The sequence below is a fragment of the Hipposideros armiger genome, unplaced genomic scaffold (genome assembly GCF_001890085.2).
Source record: "Hipposideros armiger isolate ML-2016 unplaced genomic scaffold, ASM189008v1 scaffold_598, whole genome shotgun sequence".
In the NCBI taxonomy this organism is placed as follows: domain Eukaryota; kingdom Metazoa; phylum Chordata; class Mammalia; order Chiroptera; family Hipposideridae; genus Hipposideros; species Hipposideros armiger.
The window spans coordinates 1,135,079-1,149,642 of record NW_017731948.1 but is presented as its reverse complement, the minus strand read 5'-3'; the positions used below and the strand labels follow the sequence as shown (position 1 = coordinate 1,149,642).

The 14,564-nt window shown below is 43.7% G+C and overlaps 1 protein-coding gene across 10 annotated transcripts in view; it reads right to left on the bottom strand.

Moving 5' to 3' along the window:
- Positions 1–14,564, bottom strand: part of NLGN4X (neuroligin 4 X-linked) — a 354,171-nt gene that overhangs the window by 305,222 nt on the left and 34,385 nt on the right. For 7 of the 10 annotated variants that reach the window (XM_019624654.1, XM_019624662.1, XM_019624664.1 and 4 more), the window contains exons 2-3: positions 9,204–9,372; positions 7,419–7,505 (exon numbers count right to left, since the gene is read on the bottom strand). The gene's annotated coding sequence lies outside the window, so the exon portion shown is untranslated. Of the gene's footprint in view, positions 1–7,418; positions 7,506–9,203; positions 9,373–14,326; positions 14,468–14,564 lie in introns of all 10 variants that reach the window. The other 3 variants (XM_019624659.1, XM_019624660.1, XM_019624655.1) reach the window with 2 other exon arrangements.

Sequence of the window (14,564 nt, the reverse complement as noted above, 5' to 3'; positions counted from 1 at the left end):
GGTTCGGATCCCACATATGAGGGCCAGTGACACTGCCCTCCACAGCTAAGATGCTGAACAACAGCTCAACCTGGAGCTGGGCTGCTGTAAGTCGCTGGCGACAGTGTAGGCTGCAGTCCCTGCTGCAGTGGGTTGCCATGGGCTACCGTGCGTAGCCAGCAGCCAGCGTGAGCGGCCAGCAGCTGCAGTGAGCGGCCGTCCAGAAGCTGGCGACTGATCTGCCTCGCCCAGGGAAGACCGAAATGATGGTGCCAACTTGGGCCAGTGAAGCAACGTCCTCCACAACTGGACTGAAGAACAAAAGGACAGCAACTTGTCTGTTCCCCTTCCCCCAACTCCCCAGCACTGTTCCCATCCCCTAAGTCCCCAATAAAACTCTTTAATAAATAAATAAATAAATAAATAAATAAATAAATAAATAAATAAAATACCTAAGACAGTTGCGATAGCAAAACAGGACCAATACTGTGATCACACTTAAATAAACTATAATTGGACATTTTCAAGTATAAAATAATAAATGGCAATTATTCAACTTTCTCCCCTCATTGATTTTTGAGCACGTATTTGGGAGCTATATATAAATTTAAATTGGGGAATCAGGGGAATTGGGGAAGGGGACCAGCCAAGTTGTTGTTCTTCGATCTTGGTTGTGGAGGGCGCCAGTCGCCATCTGGCTTCCTGTTGGCAGCTCGTGACTTCTAAGCTCAAGGTGCTGTGTTCAATCTTAGTTGAAGGTGGCCGTAGCCACCATCCCATGCGGGAGTAGAACCAGCAGCCTTGTTAAGAGCACACGTTCTATCCACTCAGCCATCTGGGAGGCAGCTCAGTTCAAGGTGCCGAGTTCAGTCTTAGTTGCGGGTGGGCATAGCCCACCACTGAATAGGCAATCTTGTTGTTAGGAGCACGTGCTCTCACCAGCTGAGCCATCCTGCCACCTGTTGGCAGCTCAGCGACAGCTCAGCACAGGTGCAGTGTCACTGGCCCATGTGGGGATCGAACCAGCAGCCCTGTCGCTCAGAGCTCGCGCTCCTAAGCTAACTCTTAACCAACTGAGCCACTAGGCCAGTGCTGGTTTAGATATTTTTAAAATGCAACTTATAGTATCTTACCAAAAGAATTAAATTTGTTGAGCTTCTTAATTAACTGATGATTTTTTATAAAAGACTAAACGCAAATACTAACAATGAAAGAGAGCAAAAAAACACTTGTTATGGAAGTTTAAATCTGTAGGTGACATGGTTCCCATTTTAAAGTTTACCTTCATGACAACTCTGCAACTTTTGAAGGTAAGAAATATCACGGGTGTAGGGTGTTCCTCCTTCATCCAACACGATTTGCTTATTACCTGGTCAGATTATATATGCTAACCTCCTTCCCAGAACAGGATAATGTGAAGAAGCCAATCCATTTACCACTAAAAGAACACATGAAAGACTACACATTCCCCAAGGAGGGCTTACATTGTCTGTGGAATGGAGAAGGAAATATAGCAGGTAAAACTGTAGTCCATTTAGAAGACCTAATTACAGATAAGTCGATGCTAAAGAATTTATATTTTTCTGTGCATATACAGGAGACAACAAAAAGTACCGGGGGTGGTGGGGGTGTGGGGGCGGGGAATCTCTACAGCCAACACTCCTTTGCGTCCAAGTTGCTATTACCTGTAGAAAAAAATGTCATAAGTCACTGCATTTATTTTCTTCCTCTACCGAGGTTCACAAAATTCGAGGAAGAAAATAATACCTATTTCTCCCTGACTGAAAAGAAAATGTTTGGTTTACTGAAACATAACTGACGTGGGCCAGAATAACTTCATTTACTCTATCCAAGGGTAAAGAATCACAGGAGGATTGTCTGTGTAATGCAAGACAATAGCATCCAGTCAGAGCTTGCTTGGTCATCTTTTGGCCACTATGCAGGGATGCTTCAGGTACAGGATGCTGTCTTCCCAGAGCTGGACCAAACTCACATCACCCAGGCTCACCGCCGTCACTTCTCAGCTCAAGGGACAGGCGGAGGTAACAGGACTGGGCCAATGTCACTAGTGTCACTAGCCCGCTTTGCAGGTCAGCCATGACTAGACCTTTCAGCTGCTGGTTTCCAGGAACAGGAAGTGCCGATTCCACTTCCTGTGAAACTACTGAGCTGCACACATGAACCTATAGTGAGCCAATGTTTATTAAGTCCCTCCCACATGCCGTGCCCTGTGATGGGCACTCGGTGAGTGACACTTCTCTAGGCAAATTTCCAATGGCATACAGAGGATACTGCAAAATTGTTCCGGTGCTAACAATTTTATGTGGATTGGGGTACATGTCGCTTCACCGATGTCCTAAGTGTCACACCCACCCCCATCACCCTATGTCACGTTACATAAATGTATACTTAGGAACACAAAGGAAAATGCTTCAGCAGTCACTATGGAAAGGGAAGGTCGTAGGACATTTCAAAGGAAGATTTTTAGACAAAAGATCCTTAATCATCTACAATGGAAATATGTTTTGTTAATATTTATTACAAGTGCACAGCACACCAAGAGTGACATCCAACAACTCACCAGAGAAAGACCCAACAATTCCATTTCTATGCATGTTAATTACCTACATCAAGGATACGTGCTGAGTCAGGACCACCTTGCTCTTAAATTCACACACACACACACACACACACACACACACACACACACAAATGGAATCAGTGTGCTGCCTGGTTTGAACCATAAAAATGCACCTCATTAAAAATTTGGTGAGCAGAATGAAAAGCAAAAATCGCTTGCTCTTAATCCAGCGTTCCATTCCTCTAGATCATGAAACACACAACTGGGGCACAACAAAAACCTGTCAAGATTGTTCCCCACAGTCGAGCTGCCTAATTACGAGAACCGTATCCCTAACTATCCGAGAACAAGTGCAATCTGTCACTGGAACATTCAGAGGCGACACACGCTAATTAGTGTCTGTCAGCTGTATCCCATTTGTCTCATGATGGAGGTGGCCTTCGGGGCTGCCTGGTGCATACGCATTCCACATGTAAAATTTCAGGGGGCCCTACCACCCCTTTCCTCCACGTGGCCCAGGTTCCAGGTTCCAAACGCCTGCTCTGTGTTTAAGAGATGCCTAACATGAAAATTCCTAACATGAAAGCGTATATATACATTGTTAATAAAAACTGGGTCCATATTAATATTCATTATTAACACGCAGATCCAAGCTATTCACCGTGAACTGTCCCTCTCACCCCACAGAGAATCGTGCTGTGCCCTAAAGTACGGACGAGTTGACAAATTAATTGCAAAGGGTCAAATACATATTTTAGGTTTTACAGGACACACCATGTCTGGTGCAAAGATTGGACTCTGGCACAGTGGTGTGAAGGCGCCACAGACAAAAATGTACATGCAAGCACGTGTTGTTCCAGTAAAAACAGGCGCCAGGTGGGGACTAGACTTATGGGAGCAGAGGGAGGGATCACTGCCTAAATTATATAAATGCCTAACCACTATGCTGTACACCTGAAATTAATATATTAAAGGTAAACTATAGGTTAAAAAAATACCACGGGTGCCAAAAAATGTACAAGTGGACACTTTGGTCAACGTTGCCCAAGCAGCAGTTCGCCGTCATCAAAAGTGTCTGGACGCTGATGGGAACCACTTTGAGCACCTCTTGTCATTGCAGACGTCACACGAGACTTGTATTCATCTTTTGTTATCGGTATATATTGAGTATTACAATTTGAATAGTTTTTTCCTTTCTTAAAATGTGTATACATTGTTTTTTGGCACTCTCTGTATATAGTCACAGCATCGGGAATACAGTCACTAATATTATAATAACCATGTTTAGTGTCACATGGGTAGCAGACTTGTTGGGGTGATCACTTTGTGAGGGGTGTAAATGTCTAATCACTATGTTGTTTTGTACACCTGAAACTAATAACTTTAAAATTTTAAATTTTAAAAAAGCATAAAAAAAACAAAAACAGGTGACTCGCCCACAAGCCACAGCTGGCTCACCTTACACTAGGATGCATTATGGTTTTTTACTCAGAGTTTACTTATGTCCTCCAGAGATTAAACAAAATTATGCATATAACTTATAAAAGTGTAAGGTCCTCTATGGAACTAGATACACTTGATCTTTTTTTTTTCCACTCTGAAATATATCCTTTAGGCAGAAAATCGGTATTCAACTAGAAACAAATAGCCAGTATAGTATTGGTACAAGCACAAGATTATGGGCTTGGAGAATGCTTGAAAAGAAAAAGGCCAAGGAGGCCGAGGAACAAATTACTTATATTTTTATTTTTCTCTGTGTATTGCATATATATTTTAATTTTTTATAATCACATGTATACATTGTTATAGTTAAGTCTCTATCTCAGTTGCTGCACTAAACTGATTAACATACCTACCCTTGTGTCCCTCTGAATCACCAAAGGTTTAAGGAAAGGTTCATTTGGATAATGTCTTGGAAACTAAGGGGGAGTATAAACAAAGCATCTCCGTGTTCAAGGTTCTGAGGCCCTAGGAGAAGGCTGACCACCATTCTCCAACATCCAGTTAATTCACTTCCGTATCATACTTCCCGATTTCTGGTTCATCCCTTGATCCGTCCACTTGGAAATGAAAAATGACGGTGTCAGGGGGGCCATGAAAGGAAGTTTTCTCGGCTATCAGTTTTGAATTGAATTAAGCCATCCTTGGAATACAATAATGGAATTTCTAACATCAGTTCCCCCAGACCATCCCAGACAACTATAAAAATCCACTGCACAAAATGTCCTTTGAACAGGTGGCCCCAAACCAGAAAGTGTTCAAGCAACCCCTGTAGCGAAAATGTGATGAAATGGGGCTCAGTTGAAATGTTCAAGTATTAAATAGGCTTCATGAATTCTTCATATTTCCTAGTCAGCTAGATTCCTCACAGTGAAAAAGAAATGAATGCATGCCTCTCCATTCTTTAACATATCAGAAGCCTGGTCATCAAAAACGAGCTACTTAGCAGCAGACCTGGATTACAACAAAAATGCCCCAGTTCACAGATCCCTGTGTCTTTCCACTAAACTGGGCTCCACTCGTAAGTGACAACCACTGCGATTCATGTCTTGAGAATACTGGGGAAGCAAGTATTTCACCAACCGTTTTGCATCCAGCCAAGCCATCCTGGGGACACAATACGGGAATCCCCAACCTAGGATTGCCTCTCATCAATGGCCACCCCTGAAGTTTCACCCCAAAGCCTCACCCTCCTTGGAGAGGCAGTGAGACTCTTGAACGCTCTGAGACCGGCCAGTGGTTTTCCCAATGCAGATTGAGCCTAAATGCATATGGTAAAGACACTAAGACGTCTTTCGAGATCCGGCTGTTCTCATTTGCCTCCCCTGGCGGTGCACTCTCTGTAATGTTCCCTTTGGGCTTCGTAATGGGAGCTGTCATATTCTGAGCGCTGACTCCTCCACAGCTCTCAGCCTGATGGGCAGACCGATTAAGGCCGCTTCTCCTTGGAACTAGGGCAGCCTGATTACATGAAACGGAGGGCTGCGTGCGCTGTGGCTACTGAAATGATTACAACCAACTGAGCTGCACCACCGCATTGCTGTTCCAAAGGCTGGGTAGGCGAGAAGGAAGATGAATGCTTCTAAGACTTCATGCCTCGGGCATATGTATTTATGCTCCTCCACACGGAGAAAAAACAATGAAAAATTTAAACAAAAGAAAACCTGGCGCAAGGTTCATAAAACAAAGATATTGACGTGATGTGCTGACATTGGTTCTTTAGCTGTATGTGCTGATGAGAAGAAACATGTGTGTATATTGAAGACCTTTGATGAAATAGATCTAAAAGTAATAGTTATTTTTAAAATAGCAAACCGTTGATCATTTGTCTTCCGAACTATGACTACCTTCCAAATTTGCATGTGAACGGCAAAAATGAGGATAGCATTCGTCTTTGTTAATTACAAATCATGTGGCTTTTTAAAAACAAAACAAAACAACTAGCATTTCTTTTGTGAGAGCCAGTATGGAGAAGAGTTTGGAAATGAAATTTGTTGAAAACACGAGTTTAATAATGAGCATGGCCTTGTCCATCTTCTAGAAAAGCTACAGAAATTTGTTACAGATACGGACATTATGTGATCTGCTGTAAAGAGATGCTCAAAAGCCATCTGTGGTCTAACTGTTGACAAATGTTTGGAAGCGATGGCACTCAAATTGATGAGAAACTTGATAAACACCCAACTTTCCATATAATCATAAATACTACCTCAGCAGAGCGTGAAGTGACACCTGAGTCACTGACTGTGAACCTAATAAAACACATCCTTTCACAAGTTTAAGCATGGGGTAGAAAAGCCCAGATTGGGATTTGTAACATTATCTTCATTAACTTGTGCCCACGACCACAGATCATAAAAGTATCCTTTCTACCCATTTTCCCTTCCTGTGGCCTCATTGGCCATCAGCCTGCACTTAGAAACACGTCTGACATGTTGGGTTCTCAGGCAGGGTCTGCAAACAAAAACGGTGCAAGGACATGCTAAGGTCATTCAAACGCCCAGTAGCTTGGCATGTTGAGAATAGTGTGCTTCCCGCGGCCAATGGGTCCAAGGGTGAATTTCGCTGGAGTTTACATTGGTGGGTCAGAGAGCTGACTAATTTATAAGATATCCTCTTCCTGGCCGACCGAGTGGCACGTTGGTTAGGAGTTGGCTTGAGACACCAGCTCTGAGCAGCAGAGCCCCAGTTCGGATCCCACATGAGGGCCAGTGACACTGCCCTCTACAGCTAAGATGGTGAACAACAGCTCAACCTGGAGCTGGGCTGCCGTGAGTCGCCGGAGATGGCGTAGGCTGCACTGGGGCTGCAGTGGGCTGCTGTGAGCTACCGTGAGTGGCTGGCAGCGGGCGTGAGCTGCCGAGAGCCACCATGAGCGGCCGTCCAGAAGCTATCAAGCAACTGCCTCACCCGGGAAGAGCGCAATGATAATACCAACATGGGCCAGTGAAGCAACGTCCTGCACAGCTAGACTGAAGAACAAAAGGACAGCAACTTGTCTGTTTCCCTTCCCCTAATTCCCCAATGCTGTTCCCATCCCCCATTTCCCCAATAAAATCTTTTTTTAAAAAGTAAAAAAAAAAAAAAGAAAAAAGAAAAGATATACTCTTCCTTGTGGCTCTTTGACGGGACAAACAATTCTTACCCAATCTTAAATTTCCAATGCATGCCATTACATGCACTCCAACTACACGTCAAACACCATGTGGTGCTTTCGTTCATTTCCAGTACATGTTTAAAAAGAACACGATTTTCACCACCAGGGTCATCTGAAAGCATTGCTAGATGGCCGTAAGCAGGCTGTAAATACAGCCATAACCTAAGTCAGCAGAGGTCAAGACTTATCCTGGATACTCACCATTATATTGTCCTTCTACGAAGACGCCTTTAAAAATGTCTCCATGGAAATCTGCCGGGTTTCTTTTCCATCTCAGCACATTTTTCCCTATGAAAATAAGAAAGGAAGACATTGCTCCATGCAGTAAAAGACATGCTGGATGCTTCAAAAACTGCTATTACATTCCTTACAAGCTTTCTTTGGGGTACGTACAAGAACCAGGTAGTGGCAGTAACATAAAGTAATTCTTACTTAAGTGGTTCCCTAATAATTCAAGCAACCAATCAAAAGAGAGAACGCCTACACAGACAAGGCTAATTCTATTACCTTTGAGTCCCTACACCATCTGCGAATTCAGAATAAATGGAGACAGCTTGAGGTTACCAATGTACATCTTAGCTGTATCACTTGGAGCACCGTTACATTTTTGTTAAATAATCCATTTCGTGCATGTCTTGGTTAGATCTAGCTTATTTAAAGAAAGCATTTAAACTCCTTGCAAAATGTAATGTGTGAAAACAGCCAATCCACGTTTTATAAACTGTTGATTTGCAAGAACTAACCCTGAGCCTGCAGAGTTTGTTTGTTTGTACAACTCTGCCCTGTTCTCTTGGCTCTCCTATGACGAAACTTGTCTCTCTTCGGTCAGTAATTATCTGATGACCATTTGGCACTTTTACTTGTCATCTCACCATGGTGTCTCCTCTTTAAAGAGTGACCTGCCCACCACCCCCACTTGTTTTGCTTACAAGCGAAAGTCGTCACAAGGCAAGTGGCTACTGTGAGACATTGGGCAGGGTCCCATCTTGTCTTTGACACTCGCCATGCTCCATCTCCAGGGAAGGAGAGTAAGCAGACAAAGAGAAAAAAGAGTTCTCGCTGGAAAGATCTCTGCTCATCGATACTGATTCTGTCTGGGAGGACCGTCCTCAAAGCTGGTGGTGTCTACACCACGCAGGTTTCCGCCCATCATGCTGGACCCCTCCACAGCTCCAGTTTCTCTCATGTTGAGTACTGGCTATCCTCAACACACATGGTACTACGCTTCCTGCTAGGCAAGGTGAAGTGTATCCTACATATGTTTTCATTGCTTCTTGGACGCTAAGGCTTTGTGCGTGAACTCACAGCACTACATTCTTGCAGACAGCTGTTTGTATTAGCAACCCACCCTCCATCCCTGTAAGGAAGGGAGGGGCCCTTTCTTGCCTCCCCGGTATACTATTTTGGTGCTAACAGTTCTTATCAAGAGGGAATTCAGATCAATGCTCCTCCACTCAAATTATGCCAGCATTTTACTCTTGTGTTTTTCTGCTACATGAGTCATTGTTGTCTGGGATGCAGTAAGCCCTACTCCACGTGCTTAAAGCTAAATTATAAGATACAGTCATGGGGTTAATACGATATTTCAAAGGTTGAAGAATAAATTCTCTAGATTAAAACACTTCTGGGTTTTCCTATTAAATTTGGGCTGGATGAATTATTCTAGAAAGCCTTGAGACAGATGAGTATGACTACAAAGCCTATCATTTTGAAATTAACGCAAAATTACACCTTGTAATCTGTTTTCCCATACAACTGTACCCTATCAATATCATCTGTAAAGACTTGCTCTATACTTAAGATATGATTCAGCGACAAAAGCTTCTTTTAAAAACAAATATCACCTGTGATGATTTGATATTAAATAGTCGAGACAAACCTATACTTATGAATGACTAACATATGAGCAAACGTTGACTGTGAAAACCGTATGGCATTGAATGGAATCTTGGCATACAGAGAATACATTAGTCAAAGCATACAGACCTTCGGAGCAATATCAGACGTGGAAGCTAAGACTGATATAGTCCACACTATGATAAGGTTTCAAGTAAGCCTCTCCATATAATGTCATCTTTACAACTGATGATTTGGGGGTTCATCGAGACCTTCAGAGCCATTCCAATTCGTCCTACTTAGTAGGTCAAAAAGATACCTAGAACATAAGCCATAAAGATATATAAATATTTTCATAAATGATGACATTGATGGAGCTCTGACTTTTCGATATGGCACTATTACGATTTTATTGCCAATGAATATTGTCTTGAGGGCCTATGTAATCTCATTTCATGAGTGTTTGCTGAGCACAGACCTTGAATGAGATAGGACAGAAAGGGATTGCCGAGGACGAATGTGACACAACCCCTGCCTTGGAGGGTCTTGTGTCTTTGTGGGAATCAGAGCAAATACTTATATGTAATTGCACAAGCCCCCCTATCAGTGATAAGGGGACACGGTGATATGCTCGGAGACATGATAGCTCTGAGAATGGCTTAGCAAATTTCCTCAAAGTATATTCTGAAAGGAGAGGAAGACAAGACCCACAGTTGTCAAAAGTATCGCCTATGGAAACATGAGGTGGAAACTACACCAGGCTCTCCAGGGTCCTCAAGAATTCTGCACAATGATGACAGTTAAGAGTCCCCAAGGTTTTAACATCACCCATCACTAATGTCTGCATGTCGAGTTGAACAAACACACACAGAAAGAGGACAACATAAACTTATTTTTAAAACCTAAAGATATTCCAGAGGTATTTTCAAGTAAAAAAAAAACCCCACAAAAAGATAAAACCCTAAGATCATCCATCATGTATTTTGCTTCCTTTTGAATCACAGTGACCTGCTAAATTCCTAAAAGAAAAATGGGATGAATGAGTTTAATTTTGGTAGATTTTCTTGAGTAGCTAAAAAAAAAAAGTCATGCTCAGATAAGAAAATGACTTATCTCTAGGTTGCAGTGAGGTCATTTGGATATGTCTAAAGGCATATATAAATGCTGAAAATAACAGAAATGACCTTAATTTTCACCCATATTTATCTAACCCAAATTTTGTCTCCCATCTCTCAAAAGAACACTCTCCCAGACTATATCCATCGTTTAAAAGATACATATTTAATAAAACATCTGTTTCTGTCTTGGATTTATTCCCGATTATTGTATGCAATGCTCAAATTGTTTAATTTTAGCATTATGAAGTCAAGGGGAAAAAAAAACAAAGAGAAAAATTCCAATGTAGAATTTAAGAAGAGCAACTTGAAATACACATGATCAATTTTACACAATACTACACCTCCCAAATCACGCCACAATTCTGATGACCTCTGAAGAAATTCATTTCTTGTCCACATGGCTAATTTAGACCCAAATCTTCACAACAATATTTAAAAAGCACAAAGAGTCAACCATCCAGGAAGCAGCAGAAATAAACAGCAATGCACACAGCAAGTTTATAGCTTTAATTTAAGACTCTAAATGATTAAGCTCCAAAACCGTTAACATTCCTAAAATGTATTGCTCCAATTTCTTAGCATTGGACTAGAATGGGAAATTTGACAAAGATTTTCCATAACTCTTGTCTTTAAAAAAAAAAAAGGAAAAAAAATTGTAAAAACTCTAGGGGCATGAATACCGGCAAAGGAGATTTTAAAAGATAAATAGGCATTTAGCACTAAATCACATAAGTATATTGAATAATCCATACATTGTCAGTAAATCATGCCAGTTTATAAATACCAAACTGAACCACCAAGGAAAATCCATCTTCCCTTAGGTGAAAGTCAAACTTCCTCCTACAACAAATTGCTTTAATGATCAAAGGTGCTCTTCCCGCACAGCCTCCCTGGCTCGGCGACTTGTCTAAGCAAACAGTGATGGCTGTGTTAACACTTGTCCTTAACATGCAACGTTTGATTTTTCGCATTCCTTCACTGAAATAGCGATCCACTGTCTTACAACCACTCACTTCTTGAACAAGTATCCAGTGAGTACCTGATCCATGCCAGACTCATGAGACACACATTTTAAAGGCAGGAAAGCATTACACACACACACACACACACACACACACACACACACACACACGCGTGCGCGCGCGCGCGCGCAGACACACATACACACAGTAGGCAGAAAATAGAAATGTTTTCTGTTTGGATGAGCGCTGAGAAGCAAGTGAACAGGGGACTACACGTGAAACCAATGGTGTGCAGAACCCACTTGAAGTGGGAAGGGCAGGACGTCCCAGACAGGAGAAGTAACCCATGCAAATGTCCTAATTTGTGTGGGCTTAGTCGAAGCACAAAACCAAAAGACAACTGGTATACCAGCAGGCAGTCATCAGGCACTGCTGTGGAAAACAGCTGTGTAGGCGGGCAGGGGCTTGCTGTGTAAAGCCAAATAGATCAGTAAAATAAATTTGGAGTTCGTCTAAGATGAAGACACCCTTTGGAAAACATTTAGGCTCAGAAGGAGGGTCGTGGTGAGGTCAACGATGACTACAAAGAGCCTGCCTGTGATGCTCAGGGAGTGCCTATATGTCAAGGCACTTTTCATGAATTAACTTATTTAGCAAACATCTCTAGAGAGGGGTACTGCCTTCACAACTCTCTTACAGAGGAGAAAACAGATACATAGGAAAATCAACTATGGAAATTCATACGGCTAGGAAGTTTCTGTGATGGAAATTGAGGAGAGCCAGACAGGAGTGCCCATAATGCATATCAGAGTTATGGAAGACACTGAATGGACCGTGTGCTGGATAAGGTACGGATATGTGTGAAACAAGACAAGATATACATACCGGTCTCTGCCCTTGTTCCAGGCAGAGTTCCTAAAACCCCTGTAATTTCCTAAGTGATAAGAGCATTTGGAGCATCCTTTATTCTAATCTTTGGCCTTTGACACTGGTTCCTGACACAGCTCCGACTTGGAATTCCCTGGGTGATAGTGTCTTTTGTTGTAACAGGATGACTCTGGGTGGGCTCCTGGATGGCTTCAGAATGGAGACTGAGCCCCAGAAAGCCATGGTCAGAAACTTCAAACTTTAGCCTCCACCCCCCACTCTGCAGGAAGGGGAAAGGGAGTGGAGACTGAGTTAACAATGGACGATGCCTATGGGATGAAGCCTCCATAGAAATCCCACTCATATGGAGTTTTGGGAACTCCTGGGTTGGGGAACAGATTCACATGCCAGGGAGGGTGACACCCCCCCTCCCCGCAACTCCACAGGGGAGAAAGTTCCCAGGTTTAGGAGCGTTGTAAACCTCCCCCATCTACCTCTTCATTGGACTGTTCATCTGTATCCGTTATCACATCCTTTATTATATAATCAACTGGTCCATGCAAGTATTATAACTGTTTCCCTCCGTTCTGTGAGCTGTGATAGCAAATGATGAGCCCCAGGAATGAGGTCATGGGAACCTCCGATTTGCAGCCATGTAGAGAGAAGGTATGGGTGAGCTGGGGACCGACTGCTTGCAACTGGCATCTGAAGTTGGGGGAGGGACAGGTGTTAATGGGACTGCGTCCTGGACCTGTGAAGTCTGTGCTAACCTCAGTTAGGGTCAGAACTGAGTTGGATTGTAGGACACCCAGGTGGTGTCCCAGAGAACAGCTCGGCATCAGGAAGAAAACCCCACACATCTGGTGTCAGGAAGTCTTGACGAGTGCGTGAGCAAAGGAGAAACCCACGAGTGTTTTTCCCAGGCAGTACGGGAGAGGGGAATACAACAATATCCCAGGTTGAAGGAGACCCTGAGAAGAATGAAAGAGCAAGAAACCAAGAAGAAGCACCACGAACCCCACATGAAGTACCCAGAAAGGAGAGGTGATGACTGAAGTTGGGAAGATGAAAGGGGAGGTGACAGAGGGCCGTGGCTGCCTGTCGATAGGCTGTGGATGGGGTAACTCATCTTCTGCAATCTACTATTTAGGAAGATTAAGCAGGGATCATTTTAAAAGTAGTAGGTTGGAGAACAGGAAAGGCCATAGATGGGACTCCATTAAAATACTAAAAATAAAACAAAATGAGTGGATGGCCCAGGGAAGTGGAGATGTATCACAGCCAGAGACATAACAAGACCTGGAAATTGACTTCATTAACCCTGACGACACTAAAGAGAGGGGACGCAGAGGGCACGATGGCAGACTGGGTGGAGATGCCACCCACGGGAACACAGATCGCAGACAGCAGAGCGAACGCGGAAAGACAGGCGATGGGCCCATTTGGGGACACACGGAAGCTGGCTTTTTGGCAAAGCACAAAGGTGACGTGTTGCAAAAGGCGATCGAAGGCAGGCGCAGGACGGAGCTTGAGACAGAAATCAGAACGGAGAGTGGAGTGACATGTGGGTCTCCCGGGTGGACGTGAGAGCCATGCGACCAGTTGATGTACAGATAAGTGGGACTGTATGAAAGCAAGAGACGTGGCCTGAGGCTGGAATGTAGGGAGGGACAGTGTCAGGCAGCAAGGCAAGCGGAGTTGGGAAAGCTAGGAAGGAAAGAGAAAGGCCGTCGAGGAGAACCAGAGAGGTGAGTTTTGGAATTCAAAGACGGAGCAAGTCCCTCAACAGATGGACAGTCAACATGTCCGACTAAAAGAAGAAACCACTTCAGGATGCGGGCTCTGTGCAAGGGTCAGCCCCTGGCGCCAGGGTGGGACTGTGTGACCAACAGCACACGGCAGGAAGGGACGATGTGTCGCCACCGAGATCAATGTGAAAAAGGCTGTGGTTTTCCTCGTAGGATACTTGTCACCCTGTCTATTTCTCCTCACTCGCAGGAAAGCCAGCAGCCAGTGTTGTGTGACCCACCCTAGGGAGTGGCCCACGTGGCAAAGAACAGAAGACGCCTGCTGACAGCCACAGAAGTGATGCTCGGTGACATCTGCATAAAACTACAACCCCTTTGTACACCTGGGCTGCACCCTAAGCCAGAACCGCTGCGCTACGTGACTCTTGAATGCCTAACAAAAATTGTATGAGATAATACATAGTTCTACTATTAAGCTACGTTTTCAGGTAACTTTTATGCAGTGACAGACAAATAAGGAGCTGTCCCGAGGGACACAGTGGAAAGTAAGTCCATATTCCCAGGGTCCGTGTTTTTACCGGTGGAACGTATGATGGGCATTCTTGTAGGACTGGTAGTTTCTTGGGTCATTTTGTCTTCTGCTGGGACTGTGGTCTCACTGCGGCCAGGGGTGGAGCCTAATGTATCTTTCTGTGTCCTGCAGTATCTAGCATGGTGACCTCAAAATAAGGAGTGAATACGTGGTTATCAAATGAAGGCATGGAGGGATGGATGGATGATGGATGGATGATGGATGGATGGATGGATGGATGGATG